Raw genomic sequence first — 25,081 nt, 5'->3', positions numbered from 1 at the left:
CCAACTCTGTAATCTTTGCTCCGCCTGTGAATTATTTATTTAATTTGATGTGTTTTTTCCTGGATTCATAGAATTTCCTTTTGTCATGATGCTTCTTTCCATTTATGGGACTGTAAATACAGCTGACTAAACCTCTCTAGTGGCCGATACATATCAGGTCTTTTGTGTGAAGGATGCTAGCTAATCTTCCCGTTCATAGGCTGACTACATTTTTATTCATTTGCTTTTTTTCTACTCACCCCTGACAGTAGTATCTGTGGAATAAATAAAATAATGATACCTACTACTTATTTAACTTGGATCAGAAAACTTGACCTTTTCCTAATTTTTTACATTTGCTAGCTTTGTGGCAATATGCACCCCTATTTTTCTCTGAATCTCAGTTCACCCTCTACATGGGAATAATTGCGCCAACCATACACGTGGTGATCATAAAAGAAATTCTGCCCATCTACTACCATATTGGGGAAAAATATTTGGATTGACTTTGACCAGACTTGGAGGCACATGTTTGCAGTGGCCTGTTTGAAAATACTGACTACATGGGGTACAGTGGGATACTCTGAAGCCACCTTACAGAGGTAGATAATATCTCTCCCAGGGCATCAACGCTAAAAGTGAGAAGCATTTTGATTTCTCATCAAGAAAGAAATGTTCTATGATGTTAATGGTTCTTAACTTTTGGTGATTCATTGAAATCTCCTGGGGAGCTTTTGATAATCTTAAAGCCCAGCCTGTAATTTATACCAATTAAATATGAATTTCTGGGGGTTGGACTGAGGCATTGGTATATTTTAAGGTTTGCAGAATGTAATGGTTAATTTTAAGTGTCAACTCTCAACTATATCCTGAGATACACAGATATTTTGCTAAACATTATTTCTGGGTGGGTCTGTGAGGGTGTTCCCAGATGAGATTAGCATTTGAATTGGTAGATGGAGTAAAGCAGATTTCCCTCTCCAGTGTAGGTGGGCCTCATCCAATCTCTTGAGGGCCCCAAAAGAATAAAAAGTCAGAGGAAAGGAGAATTTGCTCTCTCTGCCTGAGTGTTTGATCTGATCCCCTGCCCTCTGACTGTGGCTTACGTCAGTTCTGAAAACTACACCCCTGGATTTCCTAGTTTCCAGCTTATATTTCATATACAATATATTTAATATGTTTAATACCTATTACATATGTTAAAGCAATTACATACATTACATTATATTTATTATATATCTCCTATTGGTTCTGTTTCTCTGGAGTACCCTGACTAATATGGTGCTTCCAATACACTGTAAATATTGAGAACTACTATATATGTTAAAATACTATGGCTAAGGTATTACAAAAGTGGATGCTCTGACAGTGTAGTTCTGCTTCTTAAATAGGCAACTCAGTGAGGATAAGTAGCAATGTAAATTATTTTTTTCATTTTAAATGGTGGCCAGTCATATATATATAAACACTTCGGGAGGCTATAAGACACTAATTAAAAGAACTTATAGGATATAAGCACTAAAACCACATCGACTCACCACTCAGTAGAAGGAATTCTAGGCCCAAGATATAGAAACCTCCATACCTGAATCATTGGAAAAGATGTAGAAAAGATTCTAAAACGATTGAAATTTTCAGAGATCCCTTGTGACCCTTTTGGAGGTCATGATATCAGGACTCACTGTCCCCTGAGTCTTGTTTTGTAATACAGAGAGGGACCCACAGTTACATAGTAAATTGACACCCGAGACTTGTTTTTTTTTCAGCTAGAAGTGGAAAGGAGAAATATCTTTCACTGAAGCAGAGAGTAGAGGTATAAGTGGGGAAGACAAGGTAAAGAAAGAGAAAAGAAAAGAATCCATTTAGAGAAGACTTGCTCTTGGGGCAAGCCCTGGACACATAGTCATTTATATATCCTATTTCAGGATACATTGCATGCTTTACTGTAAGTAAGCATTTAATGATTTGTCTTCCACATACTTTGCTTCATTAAAGAGATTCACTTTTGCTGGCATTTTGTTTCATGGGATCCCAGGCCCTTAGCATAGTCCCTTAGTAAAGTATTTGTGGAATGAATCAGTCAATATGTCCTCAAACTCAGTACCCTTCTCAAATCAGTTACCTGCTTTATACCATAACTGAGATTATATTATCATAGTGTTAGGACTCAAAGGGAAATATGATCTCGATTTTAGAAGTTGACGTCATCTGTTTTATCACCTCATCCAATGTAAGAATTCATGCTATAAAAGTACTGGTAATCTGGCCTCTGTTTGAGCACTCCTCGTATCTTGAATGCTCTACTTGGTGAGTTAAGTCATCCAGCATACGAACAGCTATAATTTCTACAAAGTACTTCCTTATAGTTGCCTTCCTGAAGCATGTCACCCATTGGTCTTAGCTTGACCTGATGGAACTACAGAGAAAAATATTTGAGTTTCAAATACCTATGTTTGCACGTCACATCTTTGTAGTCCATTAACACACAACTGAAGTCTACTTTTCTTCAGGAAAACATCTAATGTTTTTTCCTAAAAATCCTGTGAAAGTATGTCTAGGCCCTTCCCCATCTTGTTTATTGATGTTTGTAATAAATAAAACTATTTATTTCATGTGGCTATCTGAAACATCAGTGATTTACATGTGTTTCTTTTTTTTTTTAACAGATTTGTGTGTGTGTGTGTGCCCATGATGAAAACATCATTAAAGTAAAATATCATGAATAGACTCTTAAGAAGCAGAGTCTACTGGAAAATATGAAAGCACTAATATTCATGGACAGCTCTACACTCTGAAAGTTACTCCAAATGTTGTTGATCTCTCTTTTGTCTAGGAGTTTTTCAAATTTTCTACCATGATCATTTGTTAGTTTTATAATTACATAATAAAGGCATTACATCATACAATCTTTTGTTATCCATTGCAGTTTTAAAACTATTCCTTTCCTTGTCCTCAGCAGATATGTCATAGATTATTAGTACACAAGCAAAGACTTTCAACGTAACAGTACTTTATAGTGAGAAGAACTATACTGAGCTATCTCTATCCTAAGACAATGCACTAGGAAAGCACTAGGAATTCTTAAGCACTAGGAATACAGAGACGATCAAGGGGCAAGTTCCTTGCCTTCGAGTATACATGATCATTACAGCAAATGCTTAAATAGCACTTAGTATGTAACTCACCACAGCAGTCTTATTATCCTCCTTTTTGATAGGTGAGCAGAGGAAGCCACAGGGAAGTCATAGGGTAAAGCCAGAATTTGAACCTAGGTAGACTAGTACACTCTCCACGGCTTTAACTACTACATTAAAATATATATATATATATAAAAGTTATATATATATATATATATATATATATATATATATATATATAACTCCAAGTATTCCAAAGTTACAAAACACTTATCTACCAAAACTCAAAAAGGAGCACACAAACTTGCACAGAAAATAAACATGTAAAAGTTCATAAATAAACCACAATATAACCTGCTCCACATAATATACTGACTGCAGTGTCCTGGGTCTCTCCCATCCTTAGGTAGCCGGAAATTACAACAAAATAATACTTTTCACCTTTGGAAGCCACACCATCTCTCATACCAAGCAACCAATTACTTCCTTAGAGAGAATAGGAAATTAACCTGAATATCATAAAAAAATATATATATATAGCATTACTGATGTAGAATCTTTGTTTAAAGACAATAATTTCAATAGCAGAGGGAACGTTACCATTGCAGGCTTCAGATAACATGTATATTTCTCAGATTTCATGCTAAATCATATAATGCCATATTGTGTCTGAAGCTATTTTTTCAATAGTCCATTTTCTTAAATGGACTAGCAATGCCGTAAATACTGAGGAACATTTTGGCTCCCAAATCCTAAAGCCATTCTGATTATGCCTGTGTGATCATGGGGACGTCATCGGAACTACCAGAGGACTGGCTGAAATACCAGTGTTCTGGCCAGCTTACAAATTAGAAATTATACAGAATCCAATTTTATTTTTTTGTTAAGTAATTCCTGTGAGGCTTTTGGGATGTCAATGTAAAGTCCTTTCATGTGTAATCTTTATCCATTAGATAGGGAACAATGCCAATCCCCGTCATAAATACTTTCACAACCTGACACTGAAAATCCACTGTAGGGCATAGGACCTGCAAATAGGATGTGAATCACACACATCCACTCATTCAGACAATCCACAAATATTCATTTTTAAGTCTACTATATGCCAATAATGTACCGGCCTCTCAGATGCTAGACCATGCTAAATGCTGAAACAGACATACTCAGTTCGGGCCCTCCTGGAACTTATTACCTACAGAAGTGCCTTCATTGTAAATGGTCAGGTCTCAGCCAATGCTATTATCATCAGCAGGTGACCAAAGGATAGAGCTTGCTTTCTAAACAAGCTCCACACTCTTTGCTTTCAACATTTTTGCTTTCCTTCAAGGCACATAATCCAGTGGTCAGTTTCTCCCAGTTAGTGAGGTTTGGGGAAAAGGTACCCAGTGAACAATTCCTTGTGGCCTCACTCTTTCCTCACACTCTCCTCTGTGCTTTTGAGCTAAAGAGACCTGGATTAAAGTCACTTGCTCTAACCTTATTATTTTAAAATACGGCTGCTCCTGCTTTGAGGATTTCCACTGGACCAACACAGCAGCAAAGCAGCACTGAATCAGAAGCAGGTAAATTTCAAAATGACAGCTCTAAACATATCCACTCTCCTTTTGTTCTCCTCCTATCCCTTTGCTCTGAACACCTCTGCCCTGAGGCTTTGCCTTTACCCTTCTCTGATTACTGCTCCAAAAGGGTTTCCAAGAGCGGGGAGTATTTATGGTTTCATTTGCTCCCAAGTCCTTGGTGGAAAAGAATGCTTGCTTCCTGATTCTTACTAATTCCACACTCACATTATCAACACAAAAATCATCATTAAAAAAAAAATTTCCTCAGCTTCATATTTCTTCTGGGCCAACACTGAAAGAATATTTTCAAAGAAACAATATCCTCTCTCCTTTGCTCTTCTGAGTTTCACGTTCTTACCTCCAGTCTCATTTTCAACCCTTATTACGGGATGCATCACAAAAACAGAAGAAAGTTCTTTGTGCTGTCCTGTACCAGCTAATTATTCTAATTTGTTCTGTCTCTACCGAACAGAATGCGAAATCAACACAAAGGCTGATTATGCGACCTCTTCCAAGGGAATGGTCTGAGAGTTGTCTATTTACTAATGAAGCTCAGTGTGTATTAAGGCTTGACTGAAGCAATCATCAGGAATTTTCATCCCTTAAATTAGTCTTTTCTACCAGATGCACATCTTTCATTTCGGATAATATAACTTTTAAGTTCAGGATACAACTGGACAAAAGAAAAGAAAAAAAGGTAACCAACACAACATTTGCAGTAATAACACAGTAACAGCTCTCATCCTTCCCTGAGGAATTCAGCCTACTTTATGGACACAATTTAGTACAAACTCATAAGAAAGCTAACAAAGCCCCAAACCACTTCACAAGAGCATAGAGAGGTAAAGGTCAGAAATTATTACTGCCAGACCCAGCAGACAATGGCACCTACCGGAAAGAGCACAGGACAGGAAAACCTGGAAGCCTGTGTTCCAGTTTCGGTTATTCCTGTAAGCATTAGTACGATCTGAGTGAACTCAGCCTGCCCTGCTTTTTCCGTTTATAAAAACCTACATCATCCTCTCAGAATGAAATGCCACATCTGAAAAGTTGCAGATCTCTGTAGGAAAGAAACAAAACTCATGCTTTCCAACCAAAATGGAATAATTCTGTCAATGGAGACTTAATAAAAATCTGCCATAAAGCAATTGTTTACTTGAAATCTATCTTTTGTGGTATATTTATTGGGGTAAGGAGTGTAAGCAAATCGTAGTTAGAGTTACCGATTATTCCAGAAATCAAGGTCATTGAGTTCAGATTCCAACTTTGACCCTGACCCAGGCTTACAGAGATGTAAGATGTCCCAATACCTCATATCCAGCATACATGGGAGAAACAAGGTATGCAGACAGATCCTCTTATAAATATCCCATATGTAGTGGTTTTAATACAGGGTCTCAGATTCATTGCCATTCTTCGCATCCAGATGTGGGCATTTTCCCTTGAATTTAGGCAGGCTTTCCATGGCTTCAAACAATAGAGCAGGGGTCAGTAAATTATGGCTGGTGGGCCAAGTCTAGGCCTCTACCAGGTTTTATAAATGAAGCTTTATTGGAACACAGCCATGTTCCTTAGTATATGTATTGTTTGTGTCTGTTTTCACATCACAGCAGCAGAGCTAAGTAGTTGCAAAAGAGACTGTATGGCTTGTAAAGCCTAAAATATTGACTGTCTGACACTTTATGGAAAAAGGTCTCCAACGCCTGCAATAGTATATAATGAAAGTGATGCTATGTAACATCTAAGACTAGGTCATAAAAGGCCATGCAGCTTTTGCATGATTCTCGTGGAATGCTTCAACCCTGGACACTCATTCTCTTGGAATACTCTATCTTGAATCCTAACTACCACGTTATGAGAAGTCCAAGCCACCTGGGCAGCCATCTATAGGCACTCCAGTCAACAGTCCTTGTTGGGCCCAGTCTTCAAGGGCCAGACATGTGAATTAAAATTATCTAGATGATTCCAGCCCCAGCCATCTGAATCCTCATGAGCTGAGGTTTCAGACATCAGTCATGGAGTAGAGACAAGCCATCTCCTCTGTGTACTGTTTGAATTGCTGACCCACAGAATCTGGGCACATATTAAAATTTTTGTTTATTTCACCACTAAGTTTGGACTTCTTTATTATGTAGCAATAGATAACTATAGCACTGTGTCTGTACACAGGATATCTACATTTCACAGAGCACAGATTTTTAGATGTGAATGTTGACTGCTCAATTTCTAAGAAGAACGTATACACACACATAGGTACAAAATGTTTATGTATATGTAAATATTAGACCTATATAATAAACTAATCTATATTATCCATAAAATGAGGGGGCCTTGATAATGGCTAACATTATTTTTCGGTATTTATTGTGTTCCAAGAACTGATAAATTCTTGCATTGTATGAATTTTCTCTTTCACCCTCATAGCAACTCCCTGAGAGAAGTAATGGTATCTCTATTTTATAGATGAGAAAACTGAGGCAAAAACAGATAACATGCTCAAGAGTACTCAACAAGTAAATTTTAGAGTCAAGATTTGAACCCAGGTTCTCAAGTTTTAGATCCCTTACTCATACTCACCAAGCTATATACTGAGGAAGGGGATGAAAGCGGACGCCATTACCTCATGCTCAAGAAGTTAGACAGAAACTTAGCAGGTATGGTTGAAAGAAGGCAGGACTTGGAGTCGTAAGTCCAGAGCCTGAGTTATGAGATGAATTCTCCTCTCATCTAGATATAGGTTTGTTTTTAGAAAATGAAGAAGATCACTGCATATTTTGATTGTTAATTTCTGTACTTAATGATTACCAAAGAATGGAATTTTACCAGGGAGGTATTTTGCAATGACATAAATTATTGATTCAAACTCAAACCTTTATTATAAATTATTGATTCAAAATCAAATCTTTATTAAGTCTCCCTTGCATCAGAAGTTTTTCCCACTCTTCATTTCTTTGAAACCCTTTCCTGTCTACTCTTGGCCAAACCTTGAAGCCTAATTTAACACTTGGAAATAAAATAATGAAATAGTCATAACACAGCAATTCCAATGCCTACTGAAATGGAAGCTCTAAATAATTTTTCAGATAATTTAGGAAATTAAAAATATTTACATCATAGATGCAAAGACAGAAGTTACTTTACTTGTGTAATAAATGGTGAGACAAAAAGTTTCTGGTCAAGTAGATTTGTTTAAATATGATCACTAATCTGAGTTCTACCCCTGTGCTAAAACCCAGTGACAGGTTGCATACAGCTTCTAAAGGGATAGTTCAGTGCATTGGGTCAAATTCATGCCATAAAATGTGGTATTAGTAGTAGTACTAGAAGACAGAGTGACTGTCTTCTTTGGGACATAGATGAAGACCCCAAGATAGACAATATCAAGGACAAATTATATAGAATAAGATATTATCTCAGTCCTTGGAACATGTCATCCAGGATAGAACAAGAAGTAGATTTATTATCAAGTACATGAAGCCAGAGACAGTAAGCAATGAGTGGTAGTTAGTTAAAATAGACAGATTTTAGAAGTAGAGGCATGGATGTAGAAAACAAACTTAGGGTTACCAGGGGATTGTGGCAGGGAGGCTAAATTGGGAGATTGGGACTGAAATATACACACTACTATACATAAAATAGATAACTAATAAGAACCTGCTCTTCTTATTAGCCCAGGGAACTCCATTCAGTACTCTGTAATGGGCTATTTGGAAAAGACTCCAAAAAAAAAAAATAAAAGTGGGGCTTCCCTGGTGGCACAGTGGTTGAGAGTCGGCCTGCTGATGCAGGGGACACGGGTTCGTGCCCCGGTCCGCGAAGATCCCACATGCGTGGAGCGGCTGGGCCCGTGAGCCATAGCTGCTGAGCCTGCGCGTCTGGAGCCTGTGCTCCACAACGGGAAAGGCCACAACAGTGAGAGGTCCGCGTACTGAAAATAGAAAAAAAAAAAAAAGTGGATATATGTACATGTATAACTGATTCACTTTGCTGTACACCTGAAACTAACACAACACTGTAAATCAACTATACTCCAATAAAAATTTTTTTAAAAAACAGGTTTTAAGAACCATAGTCAGGGAGCAGTGTGGATTGGAAAGACCTGGCAAGAAAAATTTCTGCATCCTCAGACAATGCTCCCCAAGCTGGCTATTGCAAGGGTGAGCATTTAAGAGATCTTTGACCTAAGGAGGACATGAGATTAACAATCTATCCCAATGTGCATGAATTATTCTCCTCGGTGCTATCAGAAATCAGATGGCATCCTAGAGCAGGGGTCAGCAGATCTTTTTTGTAAAGGGTCAGATAGTAAATATTTTGGATTTTCTGTACCATACGTCTCCATTGCAACTGCCCATCTGCTGCTGTAGCACAGAAACAGCCATGCACAATACGTTAATGAATGGATGCGGCTGTGTTCAAGCAAAACGTTATGTACAAAACCAGGAGTCAAGCGAGATCTCATCAGTGGGCCAGAGTGTGCGGACCCCAGTTCTGGGTCAGTGTTCACAGCTGAATGAGTCATGAGGCCTTAAGTTCCAGTTCTCATTGTACTACTTTCTACCTGGGTGAACTTGGGTTCATCCTTTTATTTATATGGGCCACTGTATTAGTCAAGGTTCTCCAGAAAAACAGAACCAACAGCATGTGTATACAATGTGCCCATATATACTGATAGATATAGATCTAGATATCGATATTGATACCTAGATCTATATCCATATCTATATAAAGATAGAGAAAGAGAGAGAGATTTTAAACAACTGGTTCACACAATAATAGAGGCTTGGTAAATTCAAAATCTGCAGGTTAGGCTGTCTAGAGACTCTCGGAAGAGTCGCAGTTCAATTTCTGTAAGTCTTCTGGCAGAATTCCTTTTTGCGACAGGGAGGTCAGTCTTTGTTTTATTAAGAGCTTCACCTGATTGGATGAGGCCCATGCATATTATGGAGGATAATCTGCTTTACTCAAAGTCCACCACCAATTTAAATATGAATTTCATCCAAAAACACCATCACAGGGACTACCCTCCTGGCACAGTGGTTAAGAATCCGCCTGCCAATGCAGGGGACACGGGTTTGAGCCCTGGTCTGGGAAGATCTCACATGCCGTGGAGCAACTAAGCCCATGCACCACAGCTACTGAGCCCGTGCACCTAGCACCCATGCTCTGCAACAAGAGAAGCCACCGCAATGAGAAGCCCGCACACCACAACAAAGAGTAGCCCTCGCTTGCTGCAAATAGAGAAAGCCCACGTGCAGCAACGAAGACCCAATGCAGGCAAAAATATAAATAAATAAAACATAAAAATTTTAAAAAACACCATCACAGAAATATCCAGAATAATATTTGACCAAATAACTGGGCATGGTGGCCCAGACAAATTGACATGGAAAATTCACCACCTAAGCCTTAGTTTTGTCACCTGTTACTGAGAAATATGACTTATCTGAGCTATTTTGATACCTAGAAGATACCTTCTAGAGGTAACACCCTCAGTATTTTACATGGTAGGCAGTAGAGGGAATGAGCCCATTTGCCCAGTCATATGACACCTAAAGGATAAAATTCTGTCTTCTCTCTCCAACCCACAAGGATGAATGCCAAAAATACATCACTTATATCTGCTTTAGCTAACATAGGATAGGTCTGGAACAGACCTATGCTCCCAGTAAGTCTCATGAAATGCTGTTTCATTAAGGAGAGACTTTACTTGCTAAGAGTAGAAGCAAAAGAGGGTGGTGGATGAAAAACTGCCCAAGGATATAAGCTCATGCAAGGAAGCAGGAGAGAGAATGGGTATCCGAAGATGTGCGCTCTGAGCCAACACTAATTCCACAGCATCAGGTTATAATTCAGGCAGCCCAACCGCTGGGGGTTTTTTCCCCTTCTTCTTTTCCCCCAAAGAGGGACAAGCATACTGACAAAGGAAGAGCATCAGTCACCACAGATAAATTGCTTTTTAGAGGTGATCTCGCAAATGATTTGGCTCAGTGTAGACTATGATTTGGCTCCCCAAACCATAAGCTAGAGCATTTCATTCCAGGTCCCTCTTCAAATATCCACGATAGGTAAAACTTTGGCATCAAGTAGGTCTTGAAATCTCCCCAGGTGATTATAATATGCAACCAGGGCTGAGAATCTGGAGATGTAGAGCAAATTTAAATTGAACTTTAGTTAAACAGTAAAACAAGCTCTGACTCTACTGGCTGGAGCTAGACAAGGGATATGGATTTAGTGGGATGAGAAGATAAAGGACACCAGGGAGTAAATCAAATGCTTTACACCTGTGCTTAGCTAATTGCTACTCAGATAATTCAGACAATCTTACAGCACCTGAACCCTGAAATGCCTTAGTTCTGTTTAAAAAAAAGTAACTCTTCAAGTAACTGAACTCTGAGAATCATGCCAATCATAAAGAAAAAGAAGAAATCTTATTTTTTGAATTAGTTGATTTCATATATACTGTTTCACTTTCATGATATTAACTAGTTATCTTTCTTTCCATTTTATGTTTGAGGAAAGTAAGGCTTTAAAGTCTCAGTAATTTTCTCAAGGTCACTTGTTAAGGGTGTGGTAGGCAGCATAATGGCTCCTAAAAATGCCCTCACCCTAATCCCTAGAACCTAATAATATGTTACCTTACATGGTAAAGAGGACTTTGCAGATATGACTGAAGTTATAGGCCTTGAGATAGAAAGATTATCCTGGATTACCTCATGGAACAAATCTAATTGCACGAGTCCTTAAAAGCAGAAAACCATTCCCAACTGTAGAAAGAGAAAGAGAGAGATGTCCTAATAGAAGCAGAATCAGAGAGATGCAACATTTTGGGTTTTGTAGGTGGAGAAAGGGGACTCTGAGTCAAGGACTACAAGTGACCGCTGGAAGCGGATAAAGTCCAGGGAACAGAAACACCCCTAAGAGCCTCCAGAAAAGAATGTAGCTCTGCCAACACTTTTTTTTCTTTTTTAACCATCTTTATTGGAGTATAATTGCTTTACAATGGCGTGTTAGTTTCTGCTTCATAACAAAGTGAATCAGCTATACATATACATATATCCCCATATCTCCTCCCTCTTGCATCTCCCTCCCACCCTCCCTTGCCTATCCCACACATCTAGGTGGACACAAACAGAGCTGATCTCCCTGTGCTTTGTGGCTGCTTCCCACTAGCTAGCTCTTTTACATTTGGCAGTGTATATATGTCCATGCCACTCTCTCACTTCATCCCAGATTACCCTTCCCCATCCCTGTGTCCTCAAGTCCACTCTCTATGGCTGCGTCTTTATTCCTGCCCTGCCCCTAGGTTCTTCATAACCATTTTTTCTTTTTTTTTTAGATTCCATATATATGTGTTAGAATATGGTATTTGTTTTTCTCTTTCTGACTTACTTCACTCTGTATGACAGTCTCTAGGTCAATCCACTTCACTACAAATAACTCAATTTCATTTCTTTTTATGGCTGAGTAATATTCCATTGTATATATGTGCCACATCTTTATCCATTCATCTGTCGATCCTGCCAACACTTTTACTCAATTGAGGCCAATGTCAGACTTGTAAGGTAATAAATTTACGTTGTTTTGAGTCACTAAATTTGGGATAATTTGTATGAAAGCAACAAAAAAAAAATACAGAGGTCCTACAAGAGCCAGGCTATATATTTATACTTAAGTATTTCTGAAATGAATTTAACCTTGTGATTGACAGCAGCAGCAGCAGCAGCTTCCAAGGGATCCCACCACACACCTGAGGCAAAAGGAGCCTAATACAAAGCAGTGACAGCAGCAGGTCACTGCCCCACACTTGGGGTAGAGGGGGACTTGATCTACTGTAGCAGCAGCATAGCCTGAATGGGAACCCATCCTCCTGTGGCACTAGTCCCATCAACATTAGTCTAATCTGCTAGCATCTGCTGTGCCAACAGGCCCAACATATACAAACCCTCCAACTCAGTAGCATTAAGTGAGCCAGGCTCAGTGTCTCCTGAAACTCATATCCAGTTGCCCTGGAAATCCAAGATATCACCTACTGTTATGAAAACATAAACAATAACAGAAGACTGGGAACTTCAGAAAGAAAAGGGGAACAATGGAATGCGTGAAAACAAATGGGGTAAATATAAGAGACTATCATTAGCCTCATGAGTTTCTTAAATTCTATATGATGGTCAAAGCAAAAATGATGACACCATCTGATGGGGTTCTCAATGTAGAGAAAGGAAATACTACAGAAAATCATACTTTAAAACTGGGGAATATTAAGAGACCTAAATGGAAGTAAAATTTTGAAACTTCACTTGAAGTAATGAAACACTGATTCCAGTAGGCTATGATAAGTTACATATGTATACTGTAATGCCAAAAGCAACCGCTAAGAAAACTATACAAACAGTATACACAAATGATTATAAATGAATTAAATTAAAATGGACTTATTAAAAAATGTTTAAGTAGAGCTCGGAGAACGCGGGGCGGCGCGCGGCGTGCGGGTGGCGGCTGAGCTCGGCGATGGCGCTGGCGCCGGCTGCCGGGGTTCGCCCGGGACTGCCTCAGGCTCGCAGAGTGTGCCGCCGGCCCGGCAAGAGGGCCCGCCTGACCGCGCCGGCCCGTGGTGGGAGCTCGGGGACCGCGTCCGGGAGGCAGTGGCCGCCAGCGCGGGGCAGTCGGCGGCCACCCCCTGGGGACCGGGGCTGTGCGGCCGCTTCCCGCCTCGCGGCGCCGCCAGGCCGACCGCCCAGCTTGGCTCCGCCGCGCCACGGCCGTGGCATCCGGCCCGGGTTCCGCGCCGCTAGGGCGCGGGCGGGGTCGGGGGTTGCGTGGCCGGCGCTGCTCGCCCGCCTCGAGTCCGCGTCCAGGGCCCTGGCGGCCGGCGAGCATGGAGGAGAAGTACCTGCTGGAGCTGATGGCGGAGAAGGACTCCCTGGACCCCTCCTTCACGCACGCCCTGCGGCTGGTGAACCAAGAAATAGAAAAGTTTCACAAAGGAGAAGGCAAGGACGAAGAAAAGTACATTGATGTGGTGATTAATAAGAACATGAAGCTGGGACAGAAAGTGTTGATTCCTGTAAAACAGCTCCCTAAGTTCAACTTCGTGGGAAAACTTTTGGGGCCACGTGGCAATTCTCTGAAGTGCTTGCAAGAAGAAACCTTGACAAAAATGTCCATCCTTGGAAAAGGCTCCATGAGAGACAAGGCAAAGGAAGAAGAGTTGAGGAAAAGTGGAGAAGCAAAGTACTTCCACCTCAATGATGATCTCCATGTTCTGATTGAAGTGTTTGCCCCGCCACAGAAGCCTATGCCCGGATAGGACATGCTCTGGAGGAAATCAAAAAGTTCCTCATTCCGGACTATAATGATGAAATCAGGCAAGCACAGCTCCAGGAATTAACATATTTGAATGGTGGTTCAGAAAATGCAGATGTACCAGCTGTTCGAGGGAAACCTACCTTGCGTACAAGAGGTGTACCAACCCCAGCAATAACCAGGGGAAGGGGAGGAGTCGCGGCCCGGCCAGTGGGAGTCGGGGTACCGCGAGGGACGCCAACTTCCAGAGGAATCCTTTCCACCCGAGGGCCAGTGAGTCGAGGAAGAGGACTTCTCACTCCCAGAGCAAGAGATGTCCCCCCAACTGGGTACAGACCTCCACCGCCGCCCCCAACACAAGAGACCTATGGAGATTATGACTATGATGATGGATATGGCGCTGCTTATGATGAACAGAGTTATGATTCCTATGATAACAGCTATAGCGCCCCAGCCCAAAGTGGTGCTGATTACTATGATTATGGACACGGACTCAGTGAAGAGACTTATGATTCCTACGGGCAAGAGGAGTGGACAAACTCAAGACACAAGGCACCCTCGGCAAGTACAGCAAAGGGCGTCTACAGAGACCAGCCATACAGCAGATACTGATTGTACTGTCTGATGTTGTGACATAGCCAGTCTCCACCAGTCCTGTATACTGTTCAAAGTAATTGTTTTCTATGAACAATTCCTTTTTAAATAAATCAAAATGCTTAACATCTGAATGGATGGAATTTAAAATTACTTTGTTGAAACATCAACCTGGGCAGAAAAAAAAAAAGACATGTAAAATTTTGTTATTTCCAGTCTGTATATGAAAAAATAGGTCATCAAAAGGAAAAAAAAAAACTTTGATTAACTAGTGTTAAACAAAAAAGATAGGTTTACTAAATATGTTAATCCATCCTTTTAACATAAGCCTCACCTTTCATTTTAAAGGTTTCCATAGAAATTTAGTTATTTTATCTTTCAGCCATATGCTAGTTTTTTTTTCTCTTGCCAACATGCGTAAAAAGGGAAGCCAATTACAAGTGCAAATAATGTGGTATTCTTTTGTAACTCAAGTCTTGAAATGTTCTGTAGTGTTAAGCAAAGTCTCCTCTTGCTTGATACTAAATAAACTTTTGAAAGAAAAAAAAAAGTTTAAGTAACCCACAAGAAGGAAAAATAAGGGAAACACAGGATTGAGAAACTAAGGTAAAAGACAAAACAAAAAATAACATGGTAGACCAAATCTTTGACATGGCAATAATTACATTAATGGTAAATGATCCAAATAACCAAGTCAAAGACAGAGATTGGAAGAGTAGATTAAAAAATCGCAAGCATGATCCAACTATATACTGTCTATAAGAAGCTTACTTTAAACATCATGATATAGGTAGTTCAAAGTAAAAGGATGAAAATGATATATCATGTGAACATTAATCAGAAAAAGCAGGAATGGCTATATTAATATCAGATAAAGTAGACTTCAGAGCAAAGGAAATTATTAGGGGCAAAGAGGGTCATTACATAAAGATAACAGGAATAATCCACCTAGATGACCTAGTGATACTAAATGTGTGCGCACCAAACAACAGAACTTCAAAATGCATGAAGCAAACACTGAAAAAGGTAAAAGGAGAAAGTTTTAAATCCACAATTATTATTTGAGACTTCAACACAGCAATTTATACAACTACCAGAGAGAAAAATCAGCAAGGATATGGAAGAACTGAAAATATCATCAATCAACAGGATATAACTGACATTTAAAGAACACACTCAGTAAGAGCAGAATACATATTGAAGTGTCCATGGAACATTCACTCATATACCATATACTGGGTGATAAAAAAACATTAGCAGATTTAAAAGAATTAAAATCACAGAGAGTATGTTCTCTAGCCATAATGGAATCAGACTAGAAATGAATAAGAGAAAGACAACAGGAAAATCTTCAATCACATGAAAACTAAACATCACACTTCCAAATAACTCATGGGTAAAAAAGACAGCATCAAGGAAAAAATTTTTAAATGCATAGAATAAAATAAAATGGAGATATAACAGATCAAAGTTTGCGGAATGAAGTGAAAGCAATGCTGAAAGGGAAGTTTATAGCACTAAATTGGGAAAGAAAATATTTCAAAGCAATAATCTAATTTTCTATATTAAAATAGTAAAAAAGGAAGAGGAAAAAACACTAAACAAGCAGAAAGAAGGAAATAATAAAGATGAAACAGAAATCCATGAAACTGAAAACAGGAAAATAGGGGGGAAAATCAATGAAACAAAAGGCTGGTTCTTTGAAATAAACAATCTAACCAATAAAGATCTAGAAAGACTGATAAAGATAAACAGAGAGATGGCACAAATCACAGATATCAGAAATGCAACCAGGGATACCATGACATATCCTGCAGGTTAATGAGGGACAAGTTACTATGAACAAGTCTACACTATAAATTCAAAAATGTAGATGAAATGGGCCAATGTTTCTACACCCAAAACTACCAAAACTCAGCCAAGATGAAATAGATAATCTCAATTTTCCTGTAACCATTAGAAACACTGGTTTTTCATTTAAAAACTCCCAAAAGAAATATTCAGGCTTAGATGTTTCACTTTTACCCAAGACTTAAAGAATTAACACCAATTTTACATGATTTGATAAGAAATAGAAGTAGAGGGAACAGTTTCTAATTAATTTTATGAAGCCAGTATTACCTTGATACCAAAACCAGACAGGGATAGTATAGAAAGAAGAAACCTACAGACCAATATTTTTTATGAAATTGGCTGAAAAACCCTCAGCCAAATATTAGCAAATTAAATCCAGAAATATATGAAAAGAATAATATACCATGACCAAGTGGGATTTATTCCAGTTATGCAAAGTTGGTTAAATATTTGAAAATTAAACAGTGTAATCCACCATATCCAATAGATTAAGGGGGAAAAGTCATGTGATCCTATCCATTAATGCAGAGAAAGCATTTGACAAAATCCAATCCCATTCATGATTTTAAAGAAAGAAGAAAAAAAACTCCAAGCAAACTAGGAATAGAAAAGGAACATACTGAAACTCATAAAGATGATCTACAAACAACCTATACCGACATGATATTTAACTGTGAAAGACTGGATGCTTTCTCTGTAAGATCAGAAACAAGGCACCGATATCTGGTCTCACCACTTTTATTAAATATATCACTGGAGGTTCTAGTAAGAAAATAAAGCAAAAATAAATAAATACATAAGTTTAAAAGTTAAATTTTTTAAAAGTTTATTTAAAAGATAAAAGACTATTCCTACTACGTTGCATAGGAAGGAACATATCCTACTGAATGTTGAATAGCAATATATCCTATTATACTGAATAAGGAAAAGTAAAACTGTCTGTATCTGAAGATGAGATGATAATCTAAATGGAGAAAATACCAAGGAATCCACAAAAAGCTTGAGAAATAATATTAGTTTGTAAATGATTTAGAGTACAAGATCACCACAATTTTATCAAATTATATATTAATAACAAATGTGTAGAAGCTTAAATAAAAATATGTGATGCCATTTACAACTGACCTAAATAAATACTTAAATATAAGCCCAATAAGACATTTATAGGACCTCTATACTGAAAATTACAAAATGCTGATGAAGAAAAAATTTTAAGTCCCAAACAAATAGGGAGACATACCTTGTTCATGGATTAGAAAACACAACATGATAAAGATGTCAATTCTCCCCAAGCTAAGAGGCTTAACACAATTACTCTTAAAATGCCCTCAAGGTTTTTGTGGATATAGACAAGCTTATTCTAAGATTTATATGGTAAGAAGAGGCTGAAGAATAGCTAAAACAACTTGTAAAGGAAGATGAAAATGGGAGGAATTAATCTACCCAATTTCAAGATTTTGCAGTAATGATGGAGGGTAGATACATAGATCAATAGAATGGAATAGAGAACCCAGAAATAGACTGACATCAATACATATAACTTGTTTTTGACAGCAGTGCAAAAGCTATCAAGGAAGAATAGACTTTTCAAAAAAATGGTACTGAAACAGTTGGACATCCCTCGACAAAAACAAACAAAAAATGAACCTTAACCTCCACACCTTACACAAAAATTAAATCAAAGTGGATCATAATCTTAAATGTAAAAGAAGGGCATTTTTAGAAAAAAAATAGGAGAAAATGTTTGGCATCTAGAACTAGGGGAATAATTCTTAGACTTGACACCAAAAGTATGATCAATAAAGGCAAAAACTGATAAATTGGATCTCGTCAAAATGAGTTAAAAATGCTTCATAGAAGATCCTTTTAAGTGGATGAAAACTCAAATTACACAGTAGGAAAACATATTTGAAAATCCCATATGAGACAAATGACTTGTATCTATAATATACAAAGAACTCTCCAAACAACTTAAAAAAATCCAACTAGAAAATAGGCAGAAGACAGGAACAGACATTTCATGGAAGAGAATACACACAGGGCAAAGGAGCACATGAAAAGATGCTCAGCAGCATTAGCCATTAGGGAAATGCCAATTAAGACCATAATGAGATGTCAGAGAGTAACTAAAATTAAAGTATAGTGACAACATCAAATGCTGGCAAGTACATAGAAAAATTATATCACATCACTGGTGGGAAAATAAAATGGTTTAGCCACTCTGATCAACAGCTTGACAGTCTCTTTTAATCCTAAAAGTAGATTCACCCTACAACACAGTAATTGTACTCTTGAGCATTTATCCAAAAGAAACAAAAACTTAATTAAGTTCCCACAGAAACTTACACATAAATGTTCATAGCAGTTTTATTTATAATAGCCAAAAACTGGCAACTACCCAAATGTCTTTCAGTGGATGAATGTTGAAACAAATTGTGATAAAATCTTATGATAGAATACTACCGAGCAACAAAAAGGAACAAATTATTAATATACGCAAAAATTGAAATGAACTTCAAGGGAATGATGCCGAGGGAAAAATTTTGAAAAGCCGATCTCCGAAGATTAAGTAATTCATGATTATGTTTACATATTATTCTTAAAATAACAAAACCGTGGAGATGGAGAACAGATTAGAAGTTGCCAAGGGTTAGAGGGGGGTAGAAGGTACAGCGGGGGAACTCTGTGAGGTTTTTGTGGTTCCAGTACAAATAATACAGCAATCTTGGTTTTAATCCCTAAAGATTTCTAAAAGCAATTCCTAATAAGAGGTGTCCAGATATTTAGCAATGGCAGATTAGAGGTATAGCTCCCCAACAGAACAACTTCAAAAGAGAACATACTAATTCAATGCATATGTTAATTTCAAAAAAAAAGGCCAGTCACAATACTTAAATGGTATATATCTTAACTATATTATTCTAAGTATCCAGCTATACCAGATGGACTAGCAAGATTTCCTGTACATTCAACCTTATTTAAGACAGTAAATCTTATAATAAGACAGTTAGAAAAAGAAAAAAAAAACAAACCTCAACTACAGTTGGATATTCTCATAGGAAGATGAGGTGAAAATATGCAGCAGCGGTTCAAAAGCTTAAGCAGTGGCACCTAAATTTGGTTGTGCATTAGAATCATCTGAAGCACTTTTTAAAAACCCTCACACTGACGGTTGGTCATCGTAGACCAATAAAATCATTTTAAATCTCCTCAGACGATTCCAATATCTAGCCAGAACTGAGAACCAGCGGACTAAGCAGAAGGGGATGTTTCTACAAAGATCTCTTAACAATAAGTCCTTTCACCCAATCAGATTTACCTCCCCGCAAAGGGCTAAAGAACGCTAATGTTGTCCATACTTGCTTAGCTTTAATTAGCACTTGTGACTTGCCCAAAACCTAGATCATGTTTCCCCTAAATTTCATGTTATTCCCTACGTTTTTCAAAACCAGGGCTAAGGGGTTTGCCAGGATGAGATTTTAAGTGCTCACACAGGGCAAGTCCCTGGCAAACCAGGACAGCGGTCCCTCTACATTGAAATGTAAAGCATCCTAAATAACCCTGCCACTGCTCCCAGATCCTAGTCTGTGCCAACCAGTGGAGAAAAGGCATTCTCCATTACTACCACGGCAAATGCTGCTGTACTTGCCTTGGCTGGTCCCTATCTTTTCCAGGCACCACTCCCCTTCACCTGCTGGTGGACGCTTTGGCCAGCTGACAATGCAGATATTTTCAAACTTTAAGGTGAATAAAAATCATCTGGAGGGCCTGTTATAACAGAGATCACTGAGCCCCACCAGAGTTGCTGATTCCATAGGGCTGGGACAGGGCCCTAAAACTTGAATATCTGACACATTATCAGGGGACGCTGGTAAAACTGGTCAGGTTGTTACCGAATGCAGGTTCGTGTGTCTGAAGCACAGTGAGGCCAAACAAACCTAAAGGTTGGAGTCTGGAGCAGAGAAAGGTTTATTGCAGGATCGAGCAAGGAGAGGGGTGGCCCGAGTTCCAAAACACCCTGAAATCTCCAAAGGATTTCAGCAAAGCATTTTTAAAGGCCAGGTGAGGGAGGGACGTCCCAGGGAATGTGATCAGCTCGTGCACAATCCTCTGATTGGTTGATGTGGAGGCCACAGGGCAGGTAACATTATCCATCCTTAGGTGCCAGAAGGTCTGGGGGCTACGTGCTCATGATCATCAAGGAGTTAATTTCTTCCATTGGGTGGTGGTTTTTAGCATCTGAAAACTCAAGAAATATGCCTGAGATACTATTATCTGAGTACTTCAGAGAGGAACTACAGCAGAGGATATGGGGGATGGGTCTGTCCTAGGAAGGCCCCATAGGGTACTGCTTGGTTACAAGGTGACCATACTTTGAGAACCACTGCTCTAGTGGCTTGGAATGTTCAGAAAGTAATGGAAGAATCCCTTCCCAGGTCTAGATTCTAGTATCGCCAGCTATTTTGGCGGGGGGAAGGGTAAGTTTTGTCCTTGCTTGGACTTCTGGTTCATTTATATCAAAGCCTATTTGAGGCAGTGCGCTCGGCAGTCCTGCAGTTCTGTCTTTTGCTTCAACAGTGTTTGGAATGAACAGACCCAGGGACGCTCCTTGCTCCAGCCCCCGACCACCCTCCAACCTTTCTTCCTGTCGCAACCTTTGGAATCAGCCACTCAGCTATCCTCAGCCTCCAGGACAGGCCAACACCGTTTTTTGAGCTTAGCTCCTTATCACTGATCAACCACGAGTTCCCAGGTGCGTCAGAATTATTCCATCGAGGTGGAGGCCGCCGTCCACCGCCTGTTCAACATGCATCTGGGGACACTTACCTCTCTCTGAGCTTCTATTTCGACAGCAACGATGGGACTCTGGACAGTGTGGGCCACATTTTTCGCCAACTGGCTGAGGAGAAGTGTGAGGGCGCGCAGCGTCTCTTGAAAATGCAAAACCAGTGCTGTGGCCGCGCCCTCTTCCAGGATGCGCGGAAGCCTTCTCAAGATGAGTGGGGTAAAACCCAGGACGCTGTGGAAGCCGCCATTCTTAGGGAGAAGAGCCTGCACCAGGCACTATCAGATCTGCGCGCCCTGGCTTCCGCCCGCGCAGACTCCCACCTCTGTGACTTCCTGGAGAGCCGCTTCCTGGAGGAGCAGGTGAAACTCATCAAGAAGATGGGCGACCACCTGACCAACCTCCGCAGGCTGGCTGGTCCGCAGGCTGTGCTGGGCGAGTATCTCTTTGAAAGGCTCACCCTCGAGCACAAACAGGAGTCTCTGAAGTCCAGCGGCCTCTGAGGAGCCCCTCTGGCATCAGAGCTTCTGCCTGAAGCCCTGCTCTGCAGCTACTAGGCAGCTCTGTAACCGCCCTGGAGCCCTCTCCCAAGCCTTGGACCAAATGGAAACAATAACGCTTTTTGCAGAAGGAAAAAAAAAAAAGCCTATTTGAAACACAAACAGAATAAAGAGGAAAAAAAGAAATATATATATATATATATATTCATGTTTTTTTTCCTTTTTTTAAAAATTTATTTTACTGAAGTATAGTTGATATACAATGTTTAGTTTATGCTGTACAACAAAGTGATTCAGTTACACGTATATATAATTTTTCATATTCTTTTCCATTATGGTTAATTACAGGACATTGACTATAGTTCCCTGTACTATACAGTAGGACCTTGTTGTTTATCCATCATATATATAATAGGTTACCTCTGCTAATCCCAAACTCCCAATCCATCACTCCCCCACCCCCCCTTCCCCTCGGGAACCACAAGTTTGTGTGCTATGTCTGTGAGTCTGTTTCTGTTTCATGGGTAAGTTCATTTGTATCATATTCTAGATTCCACATATAAGTGATATCATATGGTATTTGTCTTTCTCCTTCTCACTTACTTCATTTAGTATAATAGTCTCTAGGTCCAGCCATGTTGCTGCAAATGGCATTATTTCATTCTTTTTTATAGCTGAGTAGTATTCCATTTTATATATATCACATCTTCTTTATCCATTCATCTGTGAGTGGACATTTAGGTTGTTTGCATGTCTTGGCTATTATAAATAGTGCTGCTGTGAACATAGGGGTGCATGTATGTTTTCGAATTATAGTTTTGTCCAGATATTTGCCCAGGAGTAAGATTGCTGGATCATATGGTAGCTCTACTTTTAGCTTTTTGAGGAACTGCCATAGTGTTTCCATAGTGGTTGCACCAATTTACATCCCCACCAACAGTGTAGAAGTAAGTCAGAAAGAGAGAGACAAATACCGTATGCTAACACATATATATGGAATTTAAGAAAAAAAAATGTCATGAAGAACCTAGGGGTAAAACAGGAATAAAGACACAGACTTACTAGAGAACAGACTTGAGGATATGGGGAGGGGGAAGGGTAAACTGTGACAAAGCGTGAGAGAGGCATGGACATATATTCATGTTCTTTTAACATATGAATTGCCCCACTTTATCTGTGTGAAATAAGTTTGTTCCCATTATTGGGCTGCTTCTCAAGCTTTGCTGCTCATTTGAATTACCTAGAGAGCTTTTAAGAAAAACATTGGTGTCTGGGTCCCAGCCCCCGAGATTTTGATTCAGTAGGTCTAGGGAGGAGCCTGGGCACAGGGAGGTCTCAGAGTTCCCCAGGTGATTCTAATGTGCAGCAACTTTGGGAACCACCTCTTGGCTTCAATCCAGCTAGTGATCAGATATTAAATCTAAGACACATGCGCTAGTGCGTGAGCTCTAGGAAGATTCGTGCCAGGGAAAATGATCGATAGTTGTGTTACTTCTCTGAAATGGATTGAAATTTCCAATTCGCATGAACAGGGGAGGGTGAATGGGTGAATGCAATAAGGTGTATCATTTACGTATTGCCCTATGTGTATGGCTAGAAGCTTTTGCAACTGAGGTCTGCCCTACTTTTCATGCTAATGGTAATGCTTGTCCTCCTAATGCAGCTGTAAACTTTATAAGCCCATAGGTAGACAGCATCACAAAATATTTACCCCTCCCCACTGGCCCACTCTCAAGCTTCTCTCCCCTTCCCCAATACACAAATGTACATCAATGCTCTTGAGACCACTATCAACATATTGACCTTCAATTCTTCTACTTTGCAGCTTCCCTCTTATCAGAAGATGTCAGCATTTAGTGCAAGGACAAATGCTTGCCTCTTGGTGAGTAATGTAGGCAATGCCTCCAAGAGACAAAAAGCCCTTAGGGAGGGGGAAAAAGTCTTTCAAAAAGGTTGATGCCCAGAGGAGGCATTTTCAGTCATCTCAGCTTAGAGGTCAAATATCCAAAATTAAAAAGGTTAAAAAAAAGAAAAAGAAGAAAGCAAGGAAGAAAAGAAGGAAACAATTTTCTTATCTCATAGTAATAAGGCAGTTTTCCTTAAAAAAAAAAAGACTTAAGCCATAAATTCTCTTTCCTAATCAAAATGTGCTTTTCGGTCTTTAGACTATTCCTCTTATATCCTGTATTATTCATGACGTTTAATTCTTGAAATAGCACATGGCTGAAAACAGAAGCTAACCTCTTGTCCACTATGAATTAAATCTTCTTTTCCTAGGACCTGTCTACAGTGTACAATTTGGGGTTTGCCAACATAATTATTTTTTCTGAAATAAGTTACAGCATTTTGCCTTTTCAATATATAGTTATACAATATATTGTTAACACAACATAGTTAATATAGTCAATATAGTAAATACAACTATAACACACGTGATATGATGCCACTTTGGTGATTTTCTTCATCCATGTAATTCTGAAATTTGACAGTATAGTTTTCATATTCTAATGAGCTGAGTATTACCTTTGCAAGGATAGAAAAATAAAATAAATTCATAATATTCTTGTGTGGTTTGCCCCTGGGGTGGATTACCATAATGGGGGGATATTTGAGCCTTTACCCAAGTCATTAAAAAACCTCCAGCGAGCAGCCCCTTGTCCTCTCCAGGGAGTGGGGGGAAAGGATCTTTAATCATAATAATCCTAGGGGGAGAAATCTCAGAAAAAAGACATCTGCTTCTGTGCCTTGTTGTTTTGCAGAATAGCAATGATTGCTTTAGCAGCTTCTATTGCCATGTGTGTACAATAAGTAAATGAACATAAAATTGAATGAACGCATAAAAGAAGGATAAACCCACCCAGCTTAACAAATCCACTCTCTCACCTGCTGTGCCCTGAAACATGAAAGAAAGAATCACGGGATCATAAGGATTAATAAAATAACAGTCTCTGTTAACAATATTGACAGAAGGTATAGGAAAATTTGTCTGATGTGGGACCAACAGCTTAACTGCTTAATCCTTTTTTTTTAAGGGCAACTCATTCATTTATTGTTTAAAGATTGCAAGACAACTTCTGAATTTCTGTAGCACAGTTTAAATGTTTTACTTTTTTGATAAATCAGAGTATAATAGAAAAAACAATTAGTTTCCAGTAATATCTATATCTCTATTCAGAATTAAGTCTTCCACAGACATGTAACCTGGAAACAAAAGCCTGTTACAATAAGCAAAGCTTCAACAGAGCTGCTACTTTTCGGGCCAGGGAAAGGTTCATCCCTATAGGAGGAGGATGTGCTATGTAAAATGGCTGCAAGGTCACAGCCTTGAGGGCGCTGGAAGTCTATTATCCTATCCCACATTAAGTA

General features: G+C 39.2%; 2 pseudogenes across 2 annotated transcripts; both read left to right on the top strand.

Moving 5' to 3' along the window:
- Nucleotides 1–13,553: 13,553 nt before the first annotated feature.
- On the top strand, nucleotides 13,554–14,593 carry LOC309974422 (KH domain-containing, RNA-binding, signal transduction-associated protein 3-like; annotated as a pseudogene). Its single transcript has one exon. The product of its transcript is annotated as a KH domain-containing, RNA-binding, signal transduction-associated protein 3-like (transcript).
- A 5,732-nt stretch (nucleotides 14,594–20,325) lies between these two features.
- LOC309973986 (ferritin light chain-like) lies at nucleotides 20,326–21,718 on the top strand (annotated as a pseudogene). Its single transcript has 2 exons — nucleotides 20,326–20,351; nucleotides 21,176–21,718. The product of its transcript is annotated as a ferritin light chain-like (transcript).
- Nucleotides 21,719–25,081: the final 3,363 nt, after the last annotated feature.

Source organism: Leucopleurus acutus (assembly GCF_964270905.1).
Source record: "Leucopleurus acutus genome assembly, chromosome: 17".
Lineage (NCBI taxonomy): Eukaryota > Metazoa > Chordata > Mammalia > Artiodactyla > Delphinidae > Leucopleurus > Leucopleurus acutus.
The sequence above is the reverse complement of the archived record's forward strand: the minus strand, read 5'-3'. Positions and strand labels throughout refer to the sequence as shown.